This window comes from Psittacula echo, assembly GCF_963264785.1.
Source record: "Psittacula echo genome assembly, chromosome: 2".
Classification (NCBI taxonomy): domain Eukaryota; kingdom Metazoa; phylum Chordata; class Aves; order Psittaciformes; family Psittacidae; genus Psittacula; species Psittacula echo.
The window spans coordinates 156,089,607-156,114,794 of record NC_137737.1 but is presented as its reverse complement, the minus strand read 5'-3'; positions in this window follow the sequence as shown (position 1 = coordinate 156,114,794).

Below are 25,188 nucleotides of genomic sequence, written 5' to 3'. Positions count from 1 at the left end.
GATGTTGAGGACACCAGAACTGCACACAATGCTCCAAGTGAGGTCTCATGAGAGCAGAGGAGAGGGGCAGGATCACCTCCTTTGACCTGCTGGTCATGCTCCTTTTGATGCAGCCCAGGATACGGTTGCTTTCTGGGCTGCGAGCGCACACTGCAGCCGGCTCATGTTCATTTTCTCATCGACCAACACCCCCAAGTCCTTCTCTGCAGGGCTGCTCTGAATCTCTTCTCTGCCCAACCTGTAGCTGTGCCTGGGATTGCTCTGACCCAGGTGTAGGACCTTGCACTTGGCATGGTTAAACTTCATCAGGTTGGCATCAGCCCACCTCACAAGCGTGTCGAGGTCCCTCTGGATGGCATCCCTTCCCTCCGGCGTATCAACCGAACCACACAGCTTGGTGTCATGGGCAAACTTGCTGTTTCTGTATGTAATATTCTGGCTTCTCCACACTAATTCCCTGTGTGGATGCTCCAGGCTTGCGTTAAGGGCAAGGGCTTTATTTCACTTCAAGAGTGAAAATGTGAACAAAGATAGAGCTCAGCTCACGTGAACCTTTTTTGTGCCCACAAAGAGGTGTCTGCCTGGCAGCAGGGTGTCTTAATTTACCAGTCCAGATGTAGGGCCAGGTTCAATCTCCTAAGGAAACCGATTTGGTACTGTTGGAGCTGCCCATGGAACCCACCTCACATCTGGAAAGCAGTCCCAGAAGACATGGGGTTTCATTAGATGCTGTATCCCGTTTCCCAGCACAATCTGGAAGCCTGCTAAGAAATCTCCACCATATTAACCACATAACTGAGCTGAACCCTGGTGTCTGCTATAGGGTGAACTGAATCACTTGGTAGAAGTCATTGACTGTGTTGACTAAGGAGCCATACAAGCCTGTGGAGGTCCTTCTGGCAGTCTGTAAGTTGGGTCTCTAAGGTTGCATTTAACTGATGGAGACACAGTACCTGCCCCTCCCTTGAAGGCTGCCTCCATTTGAGATGTTTTGACTACCCTGCTTGGCAATTGCAATCTATAGTTTGCAGATTACAGGGGCACTGGCACAAATGTATGCAGCTCCATGGGCAATGAGCAATTACCTGCTCTCTCTCTGCTGGGTGAACTGTATTGATTAGTTCTCCACAGACTACCTAGGGCTCAGATCCTTGATCCATATGTGGGTGCTACGCATGGCTTGAGTTGTCTCTGGATCTTCTGTCAAGGAATATATACATGCTTTCTGCTTGTGCACAAGGAAATATCCTGCTTCCAAGAAATGCATCTGTTTCAGAGGGTTGTTTATGGTGCTTCATTCCCTTGGCACCACTGACTGGGTAAACAGGTAGATCTTAAGCAAGCAGCGTTTGTGCTTTAATCACCATTACATTAACTCAGAACTACAATAAACTGACAAATTAGGCCACACATTTTTAAAGAAAAAAAAAAAAGATCACTAAAAATTAAAATAATTAAAAATTCACATTCTACCCAGAAAAGGCTGCTGAAAGTCATGGAACCACATTACTACAATGTGAGAAGTTACAATGTCAAAGATTTGTACTTCTCCTTACTAACTAGGTAAGTGTTCCTGTCTTCGCCTGGATGGAAGCAAGCAGTGTTGGATGTTTCTTATCACTTTCCTTTAGATGCTTATGTATCAATTGTTTTACTATTCAATCTATTTTCTTTCCAAGCACCGAAGTTTGACTAATCTGGAATTCACTTTTCTTTTTACAATAGTACTGTTTGTTCTTTTTTTCTCTTTTGGTACTTTTCCTCCATCACATCTTAAAGATACTGTCTTATCATGCAACAATTGCTTTTGATAGTTCCTGGTGTACTCTCCAGCATGTTTCATCAGTCCTCACTGGCTTGCAGGCACCTAACTTATCCAAATAGTATTTAACTTGCGCTGACCTGCTCTTCTTTCTATGAGCCATTACTTTCAATTAAATTGATAATTTGGTCATAGTCACTTTCTTTTTCCTTTTCACCAGTTAGGTTGAAGCAAAAAAGTGCTATAGCAAACAAGAAAGATAAAGCCATCACATCAAAAAAGCAGTCCAGGTACATAGTTTAGGAGTTACATAGCAACAGCCGGCCACGAATTACAAGGAGAAATTATCCACAATCTAGATGGCTCCATTCAGCTAAAAAATGGTGCTCTTCCAAAGCTAAAAATAACATAAAAATCAAAGGGGAGTTAAAATTTTAACAGTGCTTGAAGGGAAAGGAGGAGTTTGGGTAAGTGAGGCTGATGGGAGTTAGTGAAAGGCTGACAGTCTGCCTGTATCACAGAAAGGCAGGGAGACAAAGATGCGGTGACAGAGTGAAACGCTTCTAGCTCTAAAGGATGAAAGGATGCAAATTTATGAAGATGCACTTAATGGCCATGCATTTAGCTGTAGTGTGGTTGGTTGTTAGACTCTGTTCTGAAAGCTTTGTGCCTTACAGGAATAAGTTAATGTTTTGTGCTGAAGAAGGTTGCTTTTGCTGTTGCAGATGGATGCAGCTACAGGCAGCTGAAAGGCAATTTTGGAGGGTCAGGGTGCTTGATGGACCTGTACAAGCAGACAAAATGGAAACTCTCAGGCTTTAAGGAAGGTTTTGGGCTGCAGGATACCCAGAGAAACAATGCTGGGGAGAAGGGAGAGGGAAGGGGTTGAGCCCTTTGTCCACTTACCATGACATAGAAATCCAAGGTCAGCTCAACTGAGAGCTTGATAAAATGACAGATGAGTAGGGTGGGTTTGCATGTAATGGACTCTATCTATGCAAGCAAGACAGACAGAAACATGGATCTTGCATCCTTCTGTGTCTCCAATCTTTATCTTACCTTTAGTCAAGAAAAGATTATAAACTCTTCAGTGCAACAGAGATCTTTATTGCACATATATAAAAGAGCAAACATTACACTGGAGCCAAGCATTGCCACTGTTTACTTTATTAATGTAGGCAGCAACAATAATAATGAAGAATTGAGTAAGGGTTATACAATGGAAAGTAACTCAGTGTAACAGGCTGAATTTAAAACTGCAAAAAGGACTCTGGTTATCAGCACAAAGTCCTTATAAAGACATTGATCAGGATGTGGTGCGGTCTCCCAGGAAAAGCAGTAAAACAGTTACCATTTGTGTCCTTTATGATCAGATTGGGTAATATTCTGTGTAGAACAATCAATCCTGGTTTAGTCCATTGGGAATGGACAGTGATTTTCATCTGTAATTTCAATTTCAAAGATGGATAGAGCGTATTTCTTTGTACAGAAACTGCAGAAGTTTAGGAAGGGAGTTTTATACATCTCCTGAGACAGCAGAGATTTGGTTGGAATTATTAGAAGAGCAGAGGGCAGGGCAAGAGGGAAAAAATCATACAGATGCCAAGAGCTCTTACTATTCAACCACAGCTGGATTAGTTGCTGGTCTACTCAGGCCAACCTATAGAGAAACCAACTGGTAGTGGAATAAAAGCATATTGATGAAGAAGATGGATATCTGGTTGTCAGGACCACAACGCACTTTCTGTCTGCAGACCATGGAGAAGCTTGTTTGTGCCTGTTGATGAGCAGCTACTGTTTGAGATCTGAACAAAGATCACACAGACATAGATGGATTTTGTAGATGTCCCCCCAGTTAGTCCACCCCTTCTCATACGATTAAGGGAATGGCTCCAGGAGATAACTACAATTACAGAAGATATGCTTAAGATAGTAGTGAGAAAGAGAAAAGTGTATAGAAGTCAGAACATGGGGCATGTTGTAAATCTTCAAGCACCCTCACAGCTAAAGCCTCTATGTGATTTAACTCTTTGCAAACTTAGTAATTATAATACTCATATGTGGTGAATGAGGGTCCAGTCTGCCGTGGCTGGCCCCTAAACAGCATCGTGGGCAGCCTTAACTGGAAAATTGCAGCAAACTGGACAAAGTTGGAACAAGTGAACATATGCTTATTAACAGTGTTAGTTAATAAAAACATAGATGCTTTCCTTCTTCTAATTACTTAGCTTGAGTATGATACCTTAATATTAGCATTAAGGATAATTAGCATCAGCTAACAGTTTCAGAAGACAACGCAGTTGCATGGCAAACTGAAGAAGGGCTATTTTTTGCAGCTTTTTGCTTTATCAAAACAGGGAATGTGATGCAGTCCAGTGAGCCTGCTGAAGAAGAAACTGTCATATCTAAAATGAGACATCACTATACCAGTTATAAGTAGCAACGTAGTAGTACAACAGTCTAGGGACGTCAGCCCGTCTCCTGAGTACATCATATAAACTATACCAGACATTAGAGAGTCCCCCAGGCATGAAGTCTGAAATGACAGCATTCTTTAAGGCAAGGAGGAAGCTATGCAGAGCTATGTTACCAAACTGCAATATTAGACCAAAATAAGTCATAGAACAACAGAGGAAAACCAGAGTGATATGTCAGAAAGCTCTTGGCCTTGCAAAGTCTCACCCAATCCTTATGCAAAAGGAAACAGGACAATCATTCCCCATACCAAAAGGTGAGTGAAGGCATCCAGGGATTGGTAAGGCTGGTGACTCTTCTACATTATGCATGTATCCATGGAGGAATATATTACAACTCTAAATATTATCAGTGCCATCTCTGGGAAGCATGCAAAGAAATTTTGTATGAAAGGACATCTTCTAGGGTGAGGCATCCCTGCTCATGGCATGGGGTTGGAACTGGGTCATCTTAAGGTCCTTTCTAACTCAAACCATTCTATGATATCTATGGTCAAATTGCTCATCAGCCTGAGCAGTGATCCAGAGTTTTGAGCTGTGCTGTGAGTCAGTGCAGGGGTGTGGAGACAGCCCTGAACAGCCTGCTGGGAGCAGGGAGGTGGGATGAAATGACCTTTAAAGGTCCTGTCCAACAACTGCAATGCCGTGATGCAGGGTATTTTCATCTCTAAATTCCAGGGAAGCTTCCAAATCACCATCTTGGTTTGATTTATTTATGTGTTTGAGTGGTTTTAGCTGTGGTATGGGGAGCCTCTCTTAGGAATATTTTTCTTTTACATCTTGACTTTGCTTTCATATATATGAACTGAAGACAAATATGACGAACAAAGACAAATAGACAGGTTGGTTGGGGCTTTGAGCAATTTGGTCTAGGGGAAGGTGTCCTTGCCTACGGCAGGGGGGTTGGAACTGGACGATCTTTAAGGTCCTTTCCAACCCAAACCATTCTGTAATTCCATGACTATATGATTCTATGAACTTAATAGGCTCAGGAAAACAAAGCTAATATTTTTGATTGATAGTTTCAATTCATATGCACTTAGTGAACCAAAATACAGATATTTAGTTAGCATTTCAGCTCAGTGAGAGGTTTCTTGGTCAAGGAAATTTGTGAATAGAATTGAAAGTAACTGCTGACAAATCAGTGTCTGCTTCATGGCAGTTTAAGTTTGAACTCATTGCCCCTTATCCTATAACTACAGTCCCTGATAAAGAGGAGTGTAAGTCCTGATGTACATATAACATGGAGGCTTTGCAGCACAGTAGCTACAATTTCTGCTATTACAAGTTAAAGGCTAGAGGCTTTGCACTGACCTGAAGTCAAAGCTTAGTCAGTCCAGGCTGATGACCCTTGGCTTGCCTAGATTTTAACTTTTATACCAACAGGAACAGAAAAACTGGATAATGAGCATAATCAGAAGGAAGAATGTGTTAGGAAAATGTATTAAAACAACCCCCAGCAGACCCAAAACTGAGGAAGAGCAGAACATTGGCATCAACATCCGATGCCTCCCGGAAGAGGAGATGAAGAAAACCCCACCAGAAAAATCGTATTGCTTGTACAGAAATCCCAGACATATGACAACATATCATAACCTCCCAGTCTTCCTGAGTAAGGCTGAAATGCTCAGCCATAGGAGCCAGGCAGGCAATGGTAGAAAGAGGGCAGTACTGAAAAAGGGTGGAGATAAAAAAGCTGGTGTTTTTTTTCTTTTTGCCCCTTCTTTTTTTCGGAATAAGAATTTTAACAGCATTACTGAGTCTTCTCTGCATTCATTTGGACTACGCATTTATAATTTTATGACTGGAATAACCACTTGGACTATTAGATTATGAAAATTCTAACTAGATTAACAACAGCTTCATATCGCTTGGTATCTATGCGAGGTATGCTCCATTGCTGCCCGCAGCAAGATTTTGAGTGTGACAACTTAGAAGCCCATCATAAATCTGTAAGAAGCACCAATTAGCAGTCTGGTTCCTGCTTTTCCAATTCACTGGCCTTCTTACATGAGACTCGGGAGCAAAGTCTGGAGGGAGACTGTATGGGAGGTTAAATCTGATCTGTCTCTTCTGGGGAATAAGGATATATTACATTCAGTCTTAGCCAGCAAACACTTGTGGAGACATACCGTTATAAGCTTTCTTGTCTAGCTTATTATCTGCCATAAAAGTGTGAACACTGGCAAAGGAGGATGCGTTTGGCTCCCCTTTTCTTCAGATTTACTTTCAAGCTTCCCAGCTTCTGTCTGCAGCAACATTTAGATACGAGCAAAAATTAAAAAGAGGAACAGAATTAGCCCCCATTCTTTGTGCAAACAGTTAGTGAAGACAAACCCTACAGAAACAACTGTCCTGGACTTCAAAGGAATTGTATGTACCATAACTGTTAACAAAACTGTTGTATATAGGTACAAGAGGTGATGTAGCTTTCTTTTCTACAGACAATTAATCTGCAATTTAGCATGTTGCATGCAATAGATGTAGCTGAAATTATTTCTCATTTTCATGAGAATAGAGGACTCTGATGGGATTTGCCACTGATGTCTACAGTGGTACAAATGGAAGGCAGAAAACAGAATGGGTCTGCTCTCTTGAGCCTCTGCTTGCATCAGGGATGTTGTTCGAAGGCAGGGAGATCTGAAGGTTCCTCTGAAAATTATGCATGATTTTCTTTACTTGATGAAAGCAGCCTATAAGCTGATTACCCTCTTCTCTGTTGTATTTCAGCCTTCAATGTAATTTGCCATTTGCTATTCCTTTATGCCTCACATGAACTTTAGAACAAGATTTTGTATTCCTTTTCTTTTGAAAAACTTAAATCCTCTTTTTTCTTTTTAACTTCTCTTGTAAAGCCCTTTGTTTTCCCCCTAAATAATCTGTGCAGAGCCAACCCACTTGTGCCTCAGGCTTTTCTGAATGTTTTGTTTTCAAAGGCTGCTGAAAAAGCAAGACAGAGCATTGGCACGAGAGCCTTAAACGTGGCTGGACTACTGCTCTCCATGTGTGTGCATACAAGAGACTGTGTATTTATCATACAAGGGGAAGTAGTTTACTGTTGATGCTTTTGAAACAGCTCAGAGGAGTCAGGTAGAGCTTTCAGGAACCCTGTGCAATGTCTCGGACATGTTGGCTGCTGTCTTCATGATACTATGCAGATAGTTTTAAATGGGGTTTTAAAAGGGTTCCCAAAATGCCTTGGTGATGCTTGGGCATATATCAGTAATTTTTGTTAGCTCTTCATCAGGGACTGTAGTGACGGGACAACGGGCAATGGCTTTGAACTTAAGCAGGGGAAGTTCAGGTTAGATATAAAGAAGAAGTTCTTTACTATGAGGCACTGGAATAGGCTGCCCAGAAAAGTGAATGCTCCATCCCTGGCAGTGTTCAAGGCCAGGTTGGACAGAGCCTTGGGTGACATGGTTTAGTGTGAGGTGTCCCTACCCATGGCAGGGGGTTGGAACTGAATCATCTTAAGGTCCTTTACAACACATGTTCTATCATTCTATGACTCTCAATCCAGGAGGATTTAGATGGATTTTAGACATTAATCCATAATGCTCACTTACTTAGCCCCATGAGGTGCTGTCATTAGAAAGAACAATTGATTAAAATAAATACATATTTCCATCTTCTTTTTTGTTATTGAAAACTCCCACCACCACCAATTCCCGACCAAACTACAAGCTCATATCTCTTGTCTGTTCACTTTTGTGAGATTCTGGAATTCAGACAAATGAGAGCAAAACACATCAGGGATAAAAAAGGACAATTTTAAATGAAAAAATAAATCAAGAGCCCATTTTCACAAGGGCTGAAGGACTTATCCCATGGATTGTGTTATCTGTGGAAAGGATCCTGGTGCAGTAGATGAGGAGTCTTGAAGCAGAGAGTTAACTCTCAGTCAAATGCCATAGTGTTGAGCTTGACTCAAATCAATATGTTAAAAGCCAAACACAGGAGGGGGGGTGTTTGTTTGTTTTGTTGTTGTTGGTTTTTTTGGGGGGCAGTTGTTTGGTTGTGTTGGTTGGGTTTTTTTCTTCTGGAAAAAATCTTATTTCCTGGTTTTATTGCTTTTTTTAAGTGACACTGGGACTACTGAATCTTTTCAGCCATTGACCATCGCTGTCTGGAAGGATCTATCCTGCTTGGGGGAGTAAAACCTGCCTTATAGTGTGGGGAGCCACTCTGGTCCTTCTGGGAGGGCAAAGCCTTGAGAGCCTTCAGAAGCATGGACTCCTCATTAGAGGTAGGTTGCCCCAGTATTGTGTTTCCAAGGCTAACATGAGCCAACCAGGTGCATCAGGCTAAAGAAAACTCAGAGCAAAATACATTGGTGGCAAGAAAGAAGCAGAGCCCAAAGGGTTAGAAACACAGAGTCCATAATGATGGCAATATCAGCTGCCCAAATGGCTGCAGTTAACCTCCTGTCATGATTGGAATAGATCACTTCCCCTTTGCTGCCTGCACAGCAGTCTTTGCGTTATACTGGTTGTAAATACTTGAGGGGCTATTGTTCAATGTGTTTAAACTGTGCCTAGCATAATGGGGCCAGGAGAAGTCCTGGTTTCCATCTTGACCCCAGGAAGATCTGGGGTTACATGCACTGATGCTGCAAAAGCACATTCAAATCCTGGAACTGTTCTTGCTCTTCGTGCTAGGGTGTGTGAACTGACTGAAGTTGATCTTAGGAACTGGTACTTCCGTGAACCTTGTTAAGGTTCTACTCTGTGCAATGAATGTACATATTGTACATATTGTACCTGGTAACGTCAGAGACTTGATGTGGCTTGAAACACCTCTTTCTCCACATATCTCACTGTAGGCTACCAGCTTTCCTTGGATTTATGCACCCCTTTGCGCAATGGACTTTGGATATAACATAAATGATTGGGCTGTCAGAAACCAAACTTACACAGAAACCACATCACTGATTCTTCTGGAAATCAGACGATTTCTGCTTAGATGCTAAAACACAAACATTGGGGCATTATTTTATGAATCAACACCTTAATCACAGGACAGGTGCGATTTGAGGATTTTGGGACCACATAACCCAATGAAAAGAGAGCAAAGACAAGCTTGAAGGAGAAGCAGGGCACTGAAGAGAAGGAAAAAGTATGAAAGGATGAAAAAGGTTCATGATGGTTGAAAGATAGGTAGAGAATGGGGATTCTTAACATAAGGTAAAGTAAACGCACTTAAAGTAAGAATACTCTCTTTGAAGAAGCAAGAATCCAACACATTCACATTTGCTTTTATTTTGACGTACAGAATCTGTTCAGCCCCCATGTGCCTGTAGCAATGCTGACCCTAATCTTCTACTTCTTATCTCCCTGTAGGATTTCTAAGCCTTTCAGTTCTCCTGAGCAAGCAAGGCACCTGCACACCCCACCACAGCAGCTCGAATACTGCAGAGTAACCAGATCTCATCAGAAGAAGGAATGATAAAACAACGAGCAAAGCAAGAGCTGCCGGGCAGGCTGGTAAGTGTGGAAGTGATGGGTTTCTTATGGATTATACAGGAGTCCTGCTAAGAGAAATGACTGGAAACTTCTACCTTTGAACGTGTTACTCTGAGAAAGCTGAGAGCAGGAGCCAGTGCTGATAAGAGGGATCAATGCCGACCATGGGTGGAATGAAGTTATTAATTAATAAGACTGAACTTGGGAGCTAATTGCATAAAAAGGACATTTTCTAGTTGGGGCATTGCACAGGCACTTGATTGCCATAGCAATGCCAATGAAGAGATTAGAAACAATGAGCTGTACAGCAAAAACTGGCTGAAAATCCCTCCTCATGGAGGCGTCTATTTAAAAGAATGGCTAAACCAGAAAAATTTTCTGGAAGAGATATATTTCAGGATATTTAACAGGGGTTGTGAACAGGAACCAGTGATCTCTGGAGCATGTAAAAACTGAAGCTAATGCTGGCAAAAGATGCCAGATAAGTTTGTAATGTCAATGCTTCTACTTATTACTAGCAGGGTGACAATTTCACACAGCTGGAAAGTGAGTGTCTGGGCTCTACACATTTCTCCACCTGCAGGGACCATCTCCCATTATGCAATACTCTTGTTCAGGCTTTGGAATCTTTCTCTGAAGCACCACTTAGTGTAAGCTTTAGAGAAGAGGCCTGCAGCTGTGACTGAAAGGGAAATATTTCCCCCCCGGTTTCATTGCATTCCCAGCAATGTCTATTCTTCCTATTCAGTCCTCTGGATGGGTGCAAAACCCTCTACCAAACTCTATATGTTAAAAAAAATATATAGAAGTACAACTTTTCTGTAGTCTTCCTTACTATATTTCTTATGATTTTTCTAGAAGTAAAGCATGTTTATAGCCTTTCATGATCTATTTGTCTTCTCTGTTGAAATTCCCGCTGTCTTCTGATAGATTAGAAAACTGCTACTGCTGAAATAGAATAGCTTATCCAGTCACTTAAGTAACTCTAAAGCTAAGCTATTAATAACAACCACCATCATCTTTTCACTAGTGGTGAAAGGGTTCAGGAGAATACTAAACCTGATTTGCCTAATTTCCTTAAGGAACTCTCCAAGATCCAGGAATTGAATGAGGAAATTAATAGGAAGCAGAGGAGAATGATTTAGTTATTTCTGCAATACAGAAAGGCATCTAAAGGGAAAAGGTCCCACAAGGAGGGTATTAGACACAGTGACTTTGTAAGCTTGGGGTCCTACTGGGTAGTTTTCCAAACGAGGAAAGCGCTTCAGATGCTTGTTGGAGAAGTGGGGAAAGAGCTGGAATTTCTATTCCAGTTTCAGCAATACTAGTCATTCTGCTTTCCCAGCACATCAGCACTGCAAAACTGGCAGAACACATAAAAACCTGTGAGAGGCCTGAGGCACAATGATGAGAGTGAATCTGTGTGTTGCACAAGGCATAGCGCACATCCTCTTCCTGAACTATGCAAACCTTCCATAGCTCATCAGGATAAAGAAACTCTCCAGGAAGATGCTGTGAAATGAAACCTGTGATGTAGGGTGCTTGGTGGGTTTGCAGATATGTGGCAACATGTAGCTTCTTAGATGAGTTCAGAGTAGACTGGCTGTGCCACAGTCACACTGGGTAAGAAAGACAAACTGTGCTGCTCCTATCAATGTATAGCAATGATGACAGTGTTTTGGGAATGTTTCCTCACAATCTGAAAGGAGTAAGAGACCATTAGACAAAAAAACCTCTTTCCTCCCCCATCCACTCCCACACTTTCCAGTCAGCACCTTATGTTTATGAGATGATGATTTGCTATTAGCTTGAAGACCATTGAGATACTCATTTAGTCCTCTTTCAATGTAGGAACCACACAAACAGAGGTTAAGTTTGCTTTTGCTTCTCAGTCTGAGCACTTGCAGATTAAGAGCTGAGTTCTCTGCTAATTCCCTCCATATTTTTGTAATCTGCCATGAGGGACTAGACCAAATGTCGTGCAGGGCACCAAGAGGGCTTGATTTGCCATTATTCCTAACAAGTATGTCTGGCTGAGGTCTGGCTTTGTTCTGATATGGCAAGAGGAACTAAAATCCCTGTGTGTTTAGTGTACAGTTTATACACACCTCCAGTGTTGTTCGTTGCTCTGAAATGCCTAAAGATAGTCTTGAATGATATTAATGACCTTCTCTGATTCTCTTTAATCCCTTCACCCTTACCCCAAGCCTTCCTGAGAAGAAGATGCCTAAAACCAACTATGACCAGGGGCTTTACTGAGGGTAATAAGACACACGCAGTACAATCTACCTATTTGAAGCAGCAACACACATAATGTCCAGCTGCCAAATGAGATGTGTAGACAGTATGGTAGGTTTGGCAGGATGTAAAATGTCCATAAGGATGGACAGTGCATGACTCCATTGAGCATGGACCCCTCCCCCTGAAGATGTTCCTAGAGATGGGAAATCAGCTGTCACTGCTCTTCCACAACAAATACCTGCAATGACTGTTCACTGTTCACATGTATTTGCCCTTTTAGCTGCCTTTCTGGCTTACTTATTGGATATGTTAATAGCATCTAAAGCCATCTGGATATTTAGTTATCATTCAAGATTATGAAAAAGAAAAGAAAATGTATCTGAACATAATTAGAGAGCTCCCCTTACCTCCCTTGACCTGTTAAGAAAGTGCAATCTATGTAATAGCTTTAACTTCCCTTCCTATAAAGCTCTGATAGGATTTGCTTTTCAAAGCACTCTGACAAGATAAGACAGTGATCTGCTGAGTTGGGTTAAGTAATACGGACTCACAGAAGTGGTGTGTGTGCTAAGACACTCACCATCCTGATGTCTAAGGTAGACAATGTGCCTCTCTATCAGAGAAAACAAAAGTCATTCCAAGTCTAATAGGGAGAAATTGTCTCCTTCATAAGTAAATTTCGGGGACCAGGAACAGAAGTTGTGGTGAGACAGAGCAATTGGAGGCAGTTCTGAAGAAATGGACAGAAGGTCCAAGAGACAAGAGCAAGCTAAGGTGCTAAGAGGTGCTAAGAGCGAGTACCTGGGTAGTCTGGGGTCTTTGGGAGATAGTGCTGTTACTGGTAACATCTTTATCCTGAACATAAGACTGTTGTTGTAGACAGAGATAATTTTAACAGGGCTAACTCGTCCTACTGAGCACAGAGTTCTATTAATGAGGAAAACTTGGTGTTTTTCTGGAATACCAGGAGGAAGCAAGACTATGAATAGTTGAATTTGAGGCCTTGCATGGTATTTAGAAAGGTGATAGGTTTCATATTCACCCTTTTCCACCTTGATGGGACTGTTTGCATGTATGTATACGCACATGTATAGGTGTTTACACTGGATCCTCACTTAAAGAGCATATACAATGCCCAAGAGGGATATGGGTTGGAGGTTTCATTGCTCTTTAGCCACACATAAAATTGGATGAAGGCTATATGCAGTTTGGAAAATTGTCCTGGTGCATTTGGAAAAGCCCCCAACTTGATTCTGCCTCTGTTGAAATCAAGGGCAGCATCATTATTGACTGTAAAAGAACCAAGGCCTTCTAGGATCTGGAGAGATTTCCCAGGCTGTACCTCTGTCTTGCAGCATACACATTCAACTTCCAATGATACTGAAGATTTCCTTATTGGTTTACTTGTAACACCCATCAAAGTGAACACAAAGATTCTTACTGAGAGCTGAATTTCTGATTGCAGTGATATATTCCCAAGCAGAGTAACAATAATTTATTAGGAAGGTCTTCAAAACACATGAATTATATAGTTAACTTGACTGGTTAATTTAGAGGCCCTTGTGAATGGGAGGGAGAGAAGCTTACCTTGAGAAGCACAAGGCTGCCTTAATCCTGGCATTGTGCCGGAAAGCTGCTTTGTTTGTTCTTTGCAGTGAAATGTATTTAACTCTCAGGAGAAAAGCAGTTTTCCTTTCCCTCCTAGCTCCTGGCTGCAAAGCAATGGTAGTAAGTAAGAGAAAAATATAAAATAAAGGGTGATGAGTAGAGTTATCAGAATTCCTAGGGAGATGGCAGGACTGAATTCAGAAAGCCTGCAATGAAATGACTGGATCCACCTCCATGTGCACACTTGGATTAATAGGGATATCTGCAAGTAAGGGTGTACTATTCATTGCCAAAATCACTGGAATGACACTAGTACATAGAAGTTCAGATGCTCCCAGGCTTGGTGGAATAGTGCTCCTTAACTGTACACGGTTGCTATTAAATTAGGAGACAAAGGGTGGAGGTAGTGATGTCGCAATGCGTTTTTGTATGTTTTAACATTGCTTGTCTTTTGTCCAAGAGCTGAGCATAAGAGCCAGAGTAAAACAAAGAGTCTATATTCATTTCCAGATTAAGTAAACTGCTAAGTGCTGAATTAAAAAAGTGATTCTTGACTGATGGACCAGAAAGTGCTCCAAAGCACAAGTCACAAGTGCTAGGATCTCATACCTCATGGTTCAGAAGAAACCAAAACTGCTGCTGTACGGACATTTGATGGTACATTAAATGTCTCCAGGACAGCACCAGTGATCCATGTAGGCAGAAACAGCAAGTTCTGCATGAGGTGATTACTCTCAGATTTCAGAACAGGACCAGTTGCAACTAATGCAACAACTGCATTTGTGTCCTACGTGTCAAAGAAAGGACAGAGAAATACAATAAAGGATCTACCAAGTCTTCAATGACCTTTTGGTAATAAGCTAGGTAGCATAATATAGCTTAGCTCCCTGGGTTCCTAATGAAGGGTGCAAGTTACTTGGTGCAGTTTAACTTTGAGTTGCGTTGCTTTTCTTCAGATCCACAACCACCAAAGTACAATATCTCTTCAGAGGTTATTTGCACCCAAAAAACTGCATGGCTAAAAAAAAAAAAATATTAGAAACAAAACCAAAAAACCCCACCTTTTTTTATGCTGGGATCAGAAAATGATGCAAGACCCTGAAACCTGATTCAAGAGGCTCTCCAAAGCTCCTGCTCTGTCCAAATATATTGGCTGCATGTTGAGCCTGGGACAGGAACAGAAAGGCAGTAAGCCCCCATGAACTCTGTATGCAACAGAGATGAAATTTTAGCTTCTCATAGCAGAGTGCTTGCTGTGGTACTGTGAGTAAAACAGGAGCATCCGGTTGAAGCCCTGGATGTAATGCAGTGATTTGGCTAAGTTTTATTATAACATCTTTCCCTCCCTCAAGGAACCTACCTGGTTACATTATGGTCTCTCACCTGCAGGAAACACAAAATTACCCGGCTGGCTTTAGATAGACAGACATGCCACAAGGAGGAAATGGGATAGGAATTAAATTTCAGTAGTTCACAGAGAAGCTGTGGTTGATGACAAGGTGCTTGGTGACAGCCAGCATGGCTTCACTAAGGGGAAATCCTGCCTGACCAATTTGGTGGCCCTCAATGATGAGGCTACAGAACTGATGGACAGGGGCAGAGCAGCTGACGTCATCTACCTGGACTTGTGCAAAGCGCTCGACACTGTCCCACACGACATCCTTGTCTCTAAATTGGAGAGACATCAATTTGATGGGTGGACCACTCGGTGGATAAAGAACTGGCTGGATGGCTGCACGCAAAGAGTTGTGGTCAATGGCTCGATGTCCGGCTGGAGACCAGTAACGAGTGGTGTCCCTCAGGGATCGGTGTTGGGACCGGTCTTGTTCAACATCTTTGTCGCTGACATGGACAGGGGGATTGAGTGCGCCCTCAGCAAGTTTGCTGATAACACCAAGCTGTGTGGTTCGGTTGATACGCCGGAGGGAAGGGATGCCATCCAGAGGGACCTCGACACGCTTGTGAGGTGGGCTGATGCCAACCTTATGAAGTTTAACCCTGCCAAGTGCAAGGTCCTACACCTGGGTAGGAGCAATCCCAGGCACAGCTACAGGTTGGGCAGAGAAGAGATTCAGAGCAGCCCTGCAGAGAAGGACTTGGGGGTGTTGGTCGATGAGAAAATGAACATCAGCCAGCTTCAGTGTGCGCTCGCAGCCCAGAAAGCAACCGTATCCTGGGCTGCATCAGGAGGAGCGTGACCAGCAGGTCGAAGGAGGTGATCCTGCCCCTCTCCTCTGCTCTCGGGAGACCTCACTTGGAGCATTGTGTGCAGTTCTGGTGTCCTCAACATAAAAAGGACATGGAGCTGTTGGAACAAGTCGAGAGGAGGCCACGAGGATGATCAGGGGACTGGAGCACCTTTCGTATGGAGACAGGCTGAGAAAGTTGGGGCTGTTCAGCCTGGAGAAGAGAAGGCTGCATGGAGACCTCATGGCAGCCGTCCAGTATCTGAAGGGGGCTACAAGGATGCTGGGGAGGGGCTATTCATCAGGGACTGTAGTGACAGGACAAGGGGTAACGGGTTCAACTGAAACAGGGGAAGTTTAGATTGGATCTAAGGAAGAAATTCTTTACTGAGAGGGTGGTGAGGCACTGGAATGGGTTGCCCAGGGAGGTTGTGAATGCTCCATCCTTGGCGGTGTTCAAGGCCAGGTTGGATGAGGCCTTGGGTGACATGGTTTAGTGTGGGGTGTTCCTGCCTGTGGCAGGGGGTTGGAACTGGATGATCTTAAGGTCCTTTCCAACCCTAACTACTCTATGTTTCTATGATTCTATGATTCTAAGCTATTTGTAGTTTTCTTCAGCTGGGACAAATTGATTGGACAAGGTATTACAGTGTAAGTTGCCTGCCAAAGGTCTCCCATTATGCTTTAGCCATTCTAGAAAAACTTTATATAGAGACATGAAGGGAGAGGTATCTTTGTGTTTGAATTATCTTCTCCAAATAGGGGAATTAGGCTGAAATTGTTGTTCTGGTTGATTCTATTTGAACGTTTAGAAAGGTGCTTCACCCCATAGATCCAAATTATAGTAAGTGTAAAATGAAGTAATGGTGAGATCAGTGAGACCCAGCAAAGTCATTAAATAATTTATAACCCAGTTCAGCCTACTTTAGAGAGGTTTAAATCACAGAATCCCAGAATGGTTTGGGTCAGAAGGACCTTAAAACTCATCCAGTTCCAGTTCCCTGCCACGGGCGGGGACACCTTCCACTAGACCAGGTTGCTCCAAGCACCACCAACCTGGCTTTGAACAGTGCCAGGGATTGGGCAGCCACAGCTTCTCTGGGCAAGCTGTTCCACACATAGCAGGTAATCCCACTCTTTAAGTCAAATGAAACATGTTTGTTCACTCAAATCAGTGTCTGGGAAGAGTGGGATCTACCTGCTTAGTTCTTTTTGAATGGATGCCCTCTTGCCAGAGAATTTTTTTCATGTTTGTGGACATTTTATCCATTTCTTGTTCAGTGAACAGTGGTAGAAGTTTCAGCAATGTCAGCATGCAGTCATGCTTTATTTCAATGGGTAGACTTGAACGGGCTTTGCTCTTATAGCAACAGATTTTTAGCTGTGATTTTTCTTGTGTTTCTGAAGGTCCCATTAATCATTGTTCCCAGCAGCCTGGTTCTCTATGTTGCTTGGGCTTTCCAAGACTGAACCTCAAAGTGTCAAGGTTACACGGGGCAGAGAGAAGGGAAGTGAGTGACTGAGAAAATGAGATTAAGCCTTTTTTGTCTTTTCCCTAATCCTGGGCCAAAGCAGCCCTAGCAAAGCTCATAGCAACTAAGAGGCTGCTGCAAATTCTACCAGCCTCAATGGTGCCTTGTGGAGGACCATGCCAGCACCTTCTTTTCTGCCCCATCCTGATTCCTTTCTTTGGTGTTATGCCCAAAAGTGAGCAAAGCTCTCACTCTGCCAGCTGCCACAGCAATCTTCATCTGCTTCTTGAAGATATTATCTCTGGGGCTATGTCAGCAAACCAGGTGGAGTTATAGCTAAGATTTTGGCAATATCTGCAACTCTGGGGCTGTGTTTAAGATCACATTTCAGTAGCTGTTCTCGCCTTCATTTAATCTTGTTTGCTCTGACGTCAATGCAAATGTAGCAGCAAGCCCATGCTGTTACATGCTGTCTGTATTATTATGGCTTTTCTGTCTTAAATCATAGTTGGTTTCTTACAACTGAGTTAAATTTACTATGGAGAGGGGCGGGTTGTTTTACCAATGCAGTTGCTAGTGTGCTGGCATATTCTACCCAAATACAGAGTACCTGTGCTTAATAACTCTGTCAATTGATTCTTGTTGTAACAGCCAAAAAAGCTGAGTTCACTGTGAGCTCTGTGTACCCTGGTGCGATTCAGCCCTGAATGCTAATGTATTAGTCCTGCCTATTTTATACATAAACAGTATATTGCCTTTGTATGAATTAAATTTTCATGACATAGATTAATGTATTCTGCTTACCATCTGGAACGTCCTACAGCGGTCTCCAAATGGTGCAGAGACTCACATGACCTCGAAATGTGGCCCTTCCCAGAGCAAAGCACAGGAGCTGAATAACACCATTCAACTTTAGGACCACTGGCAGAATGGAATAAACCAGTGTCCTGCTGAAGCTAGAGGTAAATTAAGGTTGGAAGAGGTTATAGTGATTTTCTTGAGCAGTGCACCTCTTGATTGTAAGGCATAGAGATCTTCAGTGGCTTGTCTATTGCTGTGGAGCAAGTCCTTAGCAAAAGTAATAACAGTTCCTACATCCCCTGCCTGCCCACTGCACTGCTCTGTAAAGCAGACTCTGTCTGAAGAGCAAAAGAGAGAACAGTCAGATAATAGGTTTGAGGATAAAAGAAGTGACATCAAAATCTTTCAACATCCATGTTATTAGTGGATCTGAGGATGGGCTGTCGTTGACTCTTCTGGCCTTAAATGCTACATCATTCAACAAGGAAACTGTAAGTTTTCAGGGAATGGGAGAGACGTGGACTTTCAGGTCACATTTAATAATTTTTCACAAAGAAGTTCTATTTGTAATACCTCTGCTGTCAAATCATCAGTGGATGAACAGGACTAGCAGGTAATTCTGCTTTAATGTTACTACTGGTATAACAGTATGTGCTGCCTATAGCTTAAGAGGAACATTTGAAAAATGTTTTTGTGGAGTGACAATATGAAGGGAATAACAGCAATAGCCATAGAATGTAGGTAAGGAAATTATCACAAAAGGTAGAACAAATATTCAAGGCTTGTCCCAGACACTAAAGAGATGGAGTCTCCTTTGCAGGCTCCAATCCACTGCTGGCTCCCTAGCTTAACTTTAGCCACAAAGTCACTGAAGTGGGGTGGGATCTTCTGGAAGGCAGTCACCCCACTCTCTACGGTACTGTCTCAAGTACCTATTTTCAGAGAGCATGAACTGGTCCTTCTCCATTCCTATTGAGGTTGCCCTAGTCATTCAGCTCAGACTGGACTCTTAATGGCTGAAGAGAGCAGAGCTGGCTTCTGTCCATTTTACACAGCCTTCAGATGATTCACAAATGCCTTTCCTAAGCCCTTCCTACTAGAGGAAATCCTCCTGTCTGATGAGACTACACCTGAAGCATCCCATTGGCAGCATGCCCTAACTAAAACATGGGCTAGAAAAAATCTCAACCCCTTCTGTTGGAGGGAAAACGTGCCGTAGTAAAGGGTAAGAAAGTGAGAGACGAGATTTTAGCCTTGTAGCTGGACATTCAGAAAGGCTTTAGTACTGAAGACCCTCTATATTAAATTGTCTTTGTCAAAGGGCACCTCCAAAGGTGCCCTCACTGCCAGCCTGTGTAGTCATGCCAGTTTTTCACATCTGGCCTAATTGGTGTAACAAAACCAAAAGGAACTATTCTGACAGGAGTAATGACCCCATAATATTGTGGAGAGATGGGATATCGGGACTTGAGAGTCTCTTTTCTAAGAAGTGTATTTCCTAGCCTGTATGTTTTGAGGAAGGATAATGGCACTGCTGACACCTCCTTTTCAGAAGACAGGGATGCGCATTCTTCCATTCTGAATGAAATATTGCAGGGGAGAGCTAAGAAAAGTTGCTTGTCTCCCTGGGTATTTCTGAGTGCAATGGATGAGTGGCATCCAGAGAACAGGCAGATTGAATGATTGCAGAGTTGCTCTCACTGCCTCCAAGGTGCTGGCCTCTGTTATCAGTGGGATAGTGCAGGGTACCAAATTAATTCCTAGACATGAGCTTCCACTGTAGCAGATAGCTCCATCTCTCTGGATTTTACAGTGCCAAGCTCTAAATTAAGAAAAACTGGCAAGGGAAGAGCTCAATCTCTTTGTCTCTGCAAGTTTTTCTCATGCTGTTATCTTTGTAGGCGTGTAATGTAAGCAGGAGCTGGTAGTTAGCAGGGGATATTGCATTTTTCATTTCTGCTTTGCTCCACTCACAACAATGAGAAGATTGATGCTAGTGCTGTAATGCCACATACACATACACACCCCTGTCAGCATGGTCCAACTGCAGATGCTGACTTTTACTTCTCATACAGTCTTGGTGAAATGACCGGGATTTGCAGATCATTAGGACTTTGGGGAATCAATCTCCTTATTCTGACAGTTAAGGCTAGGATTTTCAAAGCTGAAACTAGAATCTGAATTATGATTTATATCCTTGAATAAGTTGGCTGATTTCAAGAAATGAGACTGTTGAAAACCAGGTCATTTATTTATATCTCATATCTAGATTTGGAAGTCTAATATTAGGTGCTCATTTTTTGCAAATCTTTGTCTTGGTCTAAATAAGGGAAGAGGTCTCTATTTAGATGTGGAAGTTGGAAGAGTTGGCTTACGTGACTTACTCATCATCACAGAGGGCCAATAAGAAGCTCAGAACTGCATCTCTGCACCTCCCTTTCTTTTCTGCAATATTACAAATCCCTTCAAGAAGCTTCCCAAGACTTAGGTTGTTCAGTAAAGACTGGAAGTCATGCGGGAAGTGTGGAGACTGTGATTTGCAGATTGGGTGAGCCTGAAAGGGTAGGTCTGCTGAAGGTTTTCTGGAGCTCAGACTGGTCTCCTTGTCTATTCAAGGAGGAGGTTTTAAAGCAATGGCAGCATTAGGAAGGAAAGGGTACCAAATCGTATGAAACGGTGTAATTCTTTTTAAGATCCCCCAAACTTTATGAACAAATTTTATATGTGTTTTCACAAACCATTCCTTTTTGTTAATGGTTGCAAACACTAAGTCATATCCCAAACCTTCTCTCACCTACAAAATAAAACACACAGTGTAAAAACAAGTCCTCTACAAAGCAAAACTTGTACTAAAGATCTGTAAAATCCTACAGAACATAAAGAAAATGGCAGAAGAACATTGAGGAAAACGTTGCATTCCTGCTTAGCATTTCCTTATGGAATTTCAAAATATTGCTGATTTTTTCATGCTTTGGTTATTCAACAGGTACCACTTTCTGCAGAGCACTTGTTTTCTGAAAATGAAGTCATCTGAAGTTGAACCTACTTTGGGAACTAACATAACTCCATTTTACCTGGTGCTGAGTAGCTTTTGTTCTCTAACATACTTATATCCAAAATGTTCCTGTGGGATAGGAGAGGGAATTGGCATAAGTTTACAGGTGGAAAGGTCATAGGGGTAAAAAGCATCTTCCCTGCCAACAGATGAGCAGCCTGTGGTAGAAAAGGGATTTTGAGTGGGTTTCCTGATACTGGGCTGGTTTTGCGACCACTCAACTGTCTTTGTTCTGTTTTGAAACTCTTCTTGCTATCATTGTTTAAAGATACCAAGTAGTGCAATGGAAAGGGAGTTGTGGCAGAATGATGCATCATCTCTGGATACTGCACTGAGGAGACTCAGCAGTGACTTCACCTTGGTACCTGGTTGTTTTGGTATCAAAGACAGCTAGGTATGCTCTTAGCACTGCCCTCAGTACTGCTGATTACAGACTCCTAGGTTTTAGCTTCACCAGCCCGATGGATCACTGGACCTCCTAGGACAAAAAAGGCTGACATAAAATATTGTTTTGTTAAATTTTTCATGTACAACAAATGATGCTATAAGTCTCTGACATTGCAAGTATGATCTTCATGCCAGCTGACAAAAGCAGACAGCAGATAGAGTACTGCGAGGCTGGATATTTCAGGCTTTCCTGGGCATTATTTGGGTGCTGGCTCTGTTGCATTGTCCATTTGCACTGACCTGAGACATTTATTGCACATGGAGAATCTCTAGTGGAAATAAAACCATTCATTCCTAGATATTTAAACTGCATCATTTTTCTTCGTTGCTGAATGACAGCATGTATAATGATCTCTGTGTGTCAGAGAGCTTTTTAGTAACAGAGCCTCAGGCATCACCTGGAGAATTAAGGCACGCTGAAGGCTTGCTGTTAATTTTGGGATTGAACTCAAATTGCCCTCCACTATGGGGACAACCTTTTAACCTGACAAGCTGGAGGATTTGGTTTGTGAACATCCTTTCTTAGATATTTCTGTCCTCCCCTTTGAACCTCAGCAACCAGTTGATACACGTGATGATGGGAAGAAAAAGCATCTGAGTTGTGTAACATCTGCTTATCTCTACAGATTATCATGTAAGCAATGAGATTAAAGCTTTTCCTCATGTAGGAAAAGATTAGGATTTACAGTTGGGGTTTTTTTTGAGGTTTAGGGTTTTTCTCCCCCCCTTTCTTTTTATTTATGTAATGTACGTAAAATTATGTAATTGCTTCATGTAAAGTATGTAAAATCTGGTTTCATTAAGCAAGGAGAGGAAACTTCACAAGTGTTATTAAGAAAACAGGGATTTTTAAAGGAAGCTGATATTTTTTAAAGGATTCCCTTCAACCATGATGTATCTATAATCGTGAATACTGCAATCCCAGTGTTGCCTCCTGGTGGTTACTCGTATGGCTGGACTGGAATGGAGGAGCATTTTGGAGCCATACAGGGAAGTGACTTGCATCAAACTGGTTTGGATCTCAAACCCTGCAGAGCTTTGTGATAGCACAGCAGCTTGCTGCTTTGTCCTGCTGACAGATTAGCTTTCTGGCTAAAGTCCAGCTGGTTGTCAGGATGTATAAGCACATCCTGTGTGCATGGCCCTGTTTTGATTCCCCATTTCCAACAGGTACCTATCAACAGAAAACCTTACCGCTCCTGAGGCTGCTTTAAACCTCTCTGGTTTCATCATCTGTAGAGCAACAGAGGCTGAGGAACAAGACTGGAAAAGGACCTCAGCTCAATCCTTTCTCTTGACTTCATCATAAAGCTGATGAATGGGGTTTCAAAACAGCATCAGGTTTCCCTAAAACTGTTTAAAATCTCACTTTTTCCCTATAAATGAAGTGATTTTGCCCTGCAACGATCAGACTCCTGAAATTAAAATAAAGTAAAAATTGCAGAAGTCCCTGTCTCTGAGGACCATCCAGTCTGGGCACTAAGATAGCTGAAGTAGAAAAACATCAGATTCATGTTTAAGGGGGACACCAAGCTTCATAGATCTGAGGCCACTCCATGCTCATTTGCCACTGTGCTACAGTGCATGAAATAAATTTAGTTAAATAGTGATAAAGTACCATGACCCTTCTGCATCTTCCCTTCCATTACTGTGCAGTGTATATCAGAAGGATCAGCAAGCTGAGGCCAGGGAAGAAAGCATTTAAATTACATGAAGGCTGTGGTTTCTAAATAAAGACTGGTGGTCCCTTTGATAATACCACTATCATAATACTTCGACCCTGAGAGGTTGAAGCAGTCATTCTTTGTATGGGTCTCTCATTGACTGCAAAGGGACTTTTGGGCACAGAGCAATTACCTACACAAGATCGGGCCAATTACTTAATTAAATTTTAAGTAGGAGTATATACATAGCAGATGGACATTTTAAGAAGGCACTGAGTAATGTGTGCAGGATAACGGAGGATGCAGCTTATCTTACGTGTTAGGCAAGGATGTGGTTTAAGTGTATTAACATCAGGACTCCAATCGGATTTAGGTGGTATGCAAAATTTCTCCAAGCCTTCTTAACTTGGCTGAATTTTCCTAACATGAATGAAGCAGAGAATGATCCAATCACTTAATCACTGTTGTCTAAAACCAGCATGAAAACAAAGAATGGCCATAGCTAGGAATAAGCATTGTCTAAGCAGGTTGTTCTATAGGCTTGAATAAGTGTCTGGGTTTTAGTTAAGTACTCACTTTTTAAAGGCAGATAAAAAGTTTTTCAAGCAAGATCTTTTAAAAACTTATAATTTGTAAGTACTATGTTATTTACCTTTTCTTCCTTCCCATACCTCACTTTGCATTGAAGCTTTCATTCTGTCTCATTGCTTTATGTGCTTGCATTTTAGGACAAGGCTTTGTTTATGTTTATTTTATTTCACTTCACATTTACAGAATTTCAGGCATCTTTAAGTGTTTTCCTGGAACACAAGACACAGAAAGGGCAAGAGGAGTGTTATTTTTATTTGCAATGACACTAAGCTCATGTCTTAGAAGAAACAATTCCCACCAATATCAGTGACCAGGAATTACCAACACAGATTTGATCGGATGAAATGAGATGAGCTGTGAAGTAAAAAAGCTCATGTTCTCTGTTTGACAGAGGACAAACATTAGTACTATTATTTAATAAAATATCTTTACGATAATAAGGTCTAGAAGTTCAAGATACAGTCAAGAATATTGCTCTTGAGTATTCCATAAAATGCATAGTCTGTACAGAGAACAGGTTGGGAATGTTAAAGGGAAATGGTTTATCCTTTATGAAAAGTACTTTGTGAAATTAGGCAGAATTTTGGTGGAAATAAAGATACTTGCCCTGTCCCATAAAGCACATGTCAGTATATGCACAGGAGTGAGCTAGATAATTACCTTCATCAGAAATACCCATCATTCAGTATGTCAGAGGAAAAGGGAAGGAGCCACATTTGAGCCTTAAGTAGGAACTTCCCCAAGATAACATAAATTTTCTGGTATTTTCCATGTGTCGTGCAGGTCCTCACTTCAGTGACTGCACTGTGCAGGCTGGTGCTGCTCACTGCTTGGAAAGTACATTCAGTATTTGGGACAGAGTGGGAGGAAGAATGGTAATTCTGTTTGAGATGCTTTGGTGACTGTCAGGGAGGAAACAAGACCTGATTCCTCAGTTGTCAGGCATGTTTATTCTCTAGGCATGGAAGCTATATTTGCCCTTTGTTTTAGATTAGCCTGGGGTAAGACAATATATAGGATTTATGGTCATGAGGAGTCATAGTTATGAGGAGTATGCTTCAAGGGACACTGAGCTTGCACTCTTGTCACACTCCCAGACATCATATAAAAACCAAACAGAGATGATTAATACAATGTATGATAGTGTTTGCTTTGTTTCAGGGTCCCCCAACAGCTGAAGAAAAGACCAAGCATAACTGCACTGTCAGTGAAGTCACCATTGTGAACCTGCACCCTCAGAAAAGTCTTACCTTGCCAGGAGGGAAGCCAGGAAGTGAACATAGGAACCTCAGTTTCCAGCCTCCTTCGCCAAGGATTTCAGAGAAGAGGCTATCCCAGGGAGAGAAAAAAATGTGGCCAGAAAAGGTGAAAAAAGAGGGAGCTTTGTCTCCCAGCCTGCATCGTGCAAATGAGCCGTGTAGC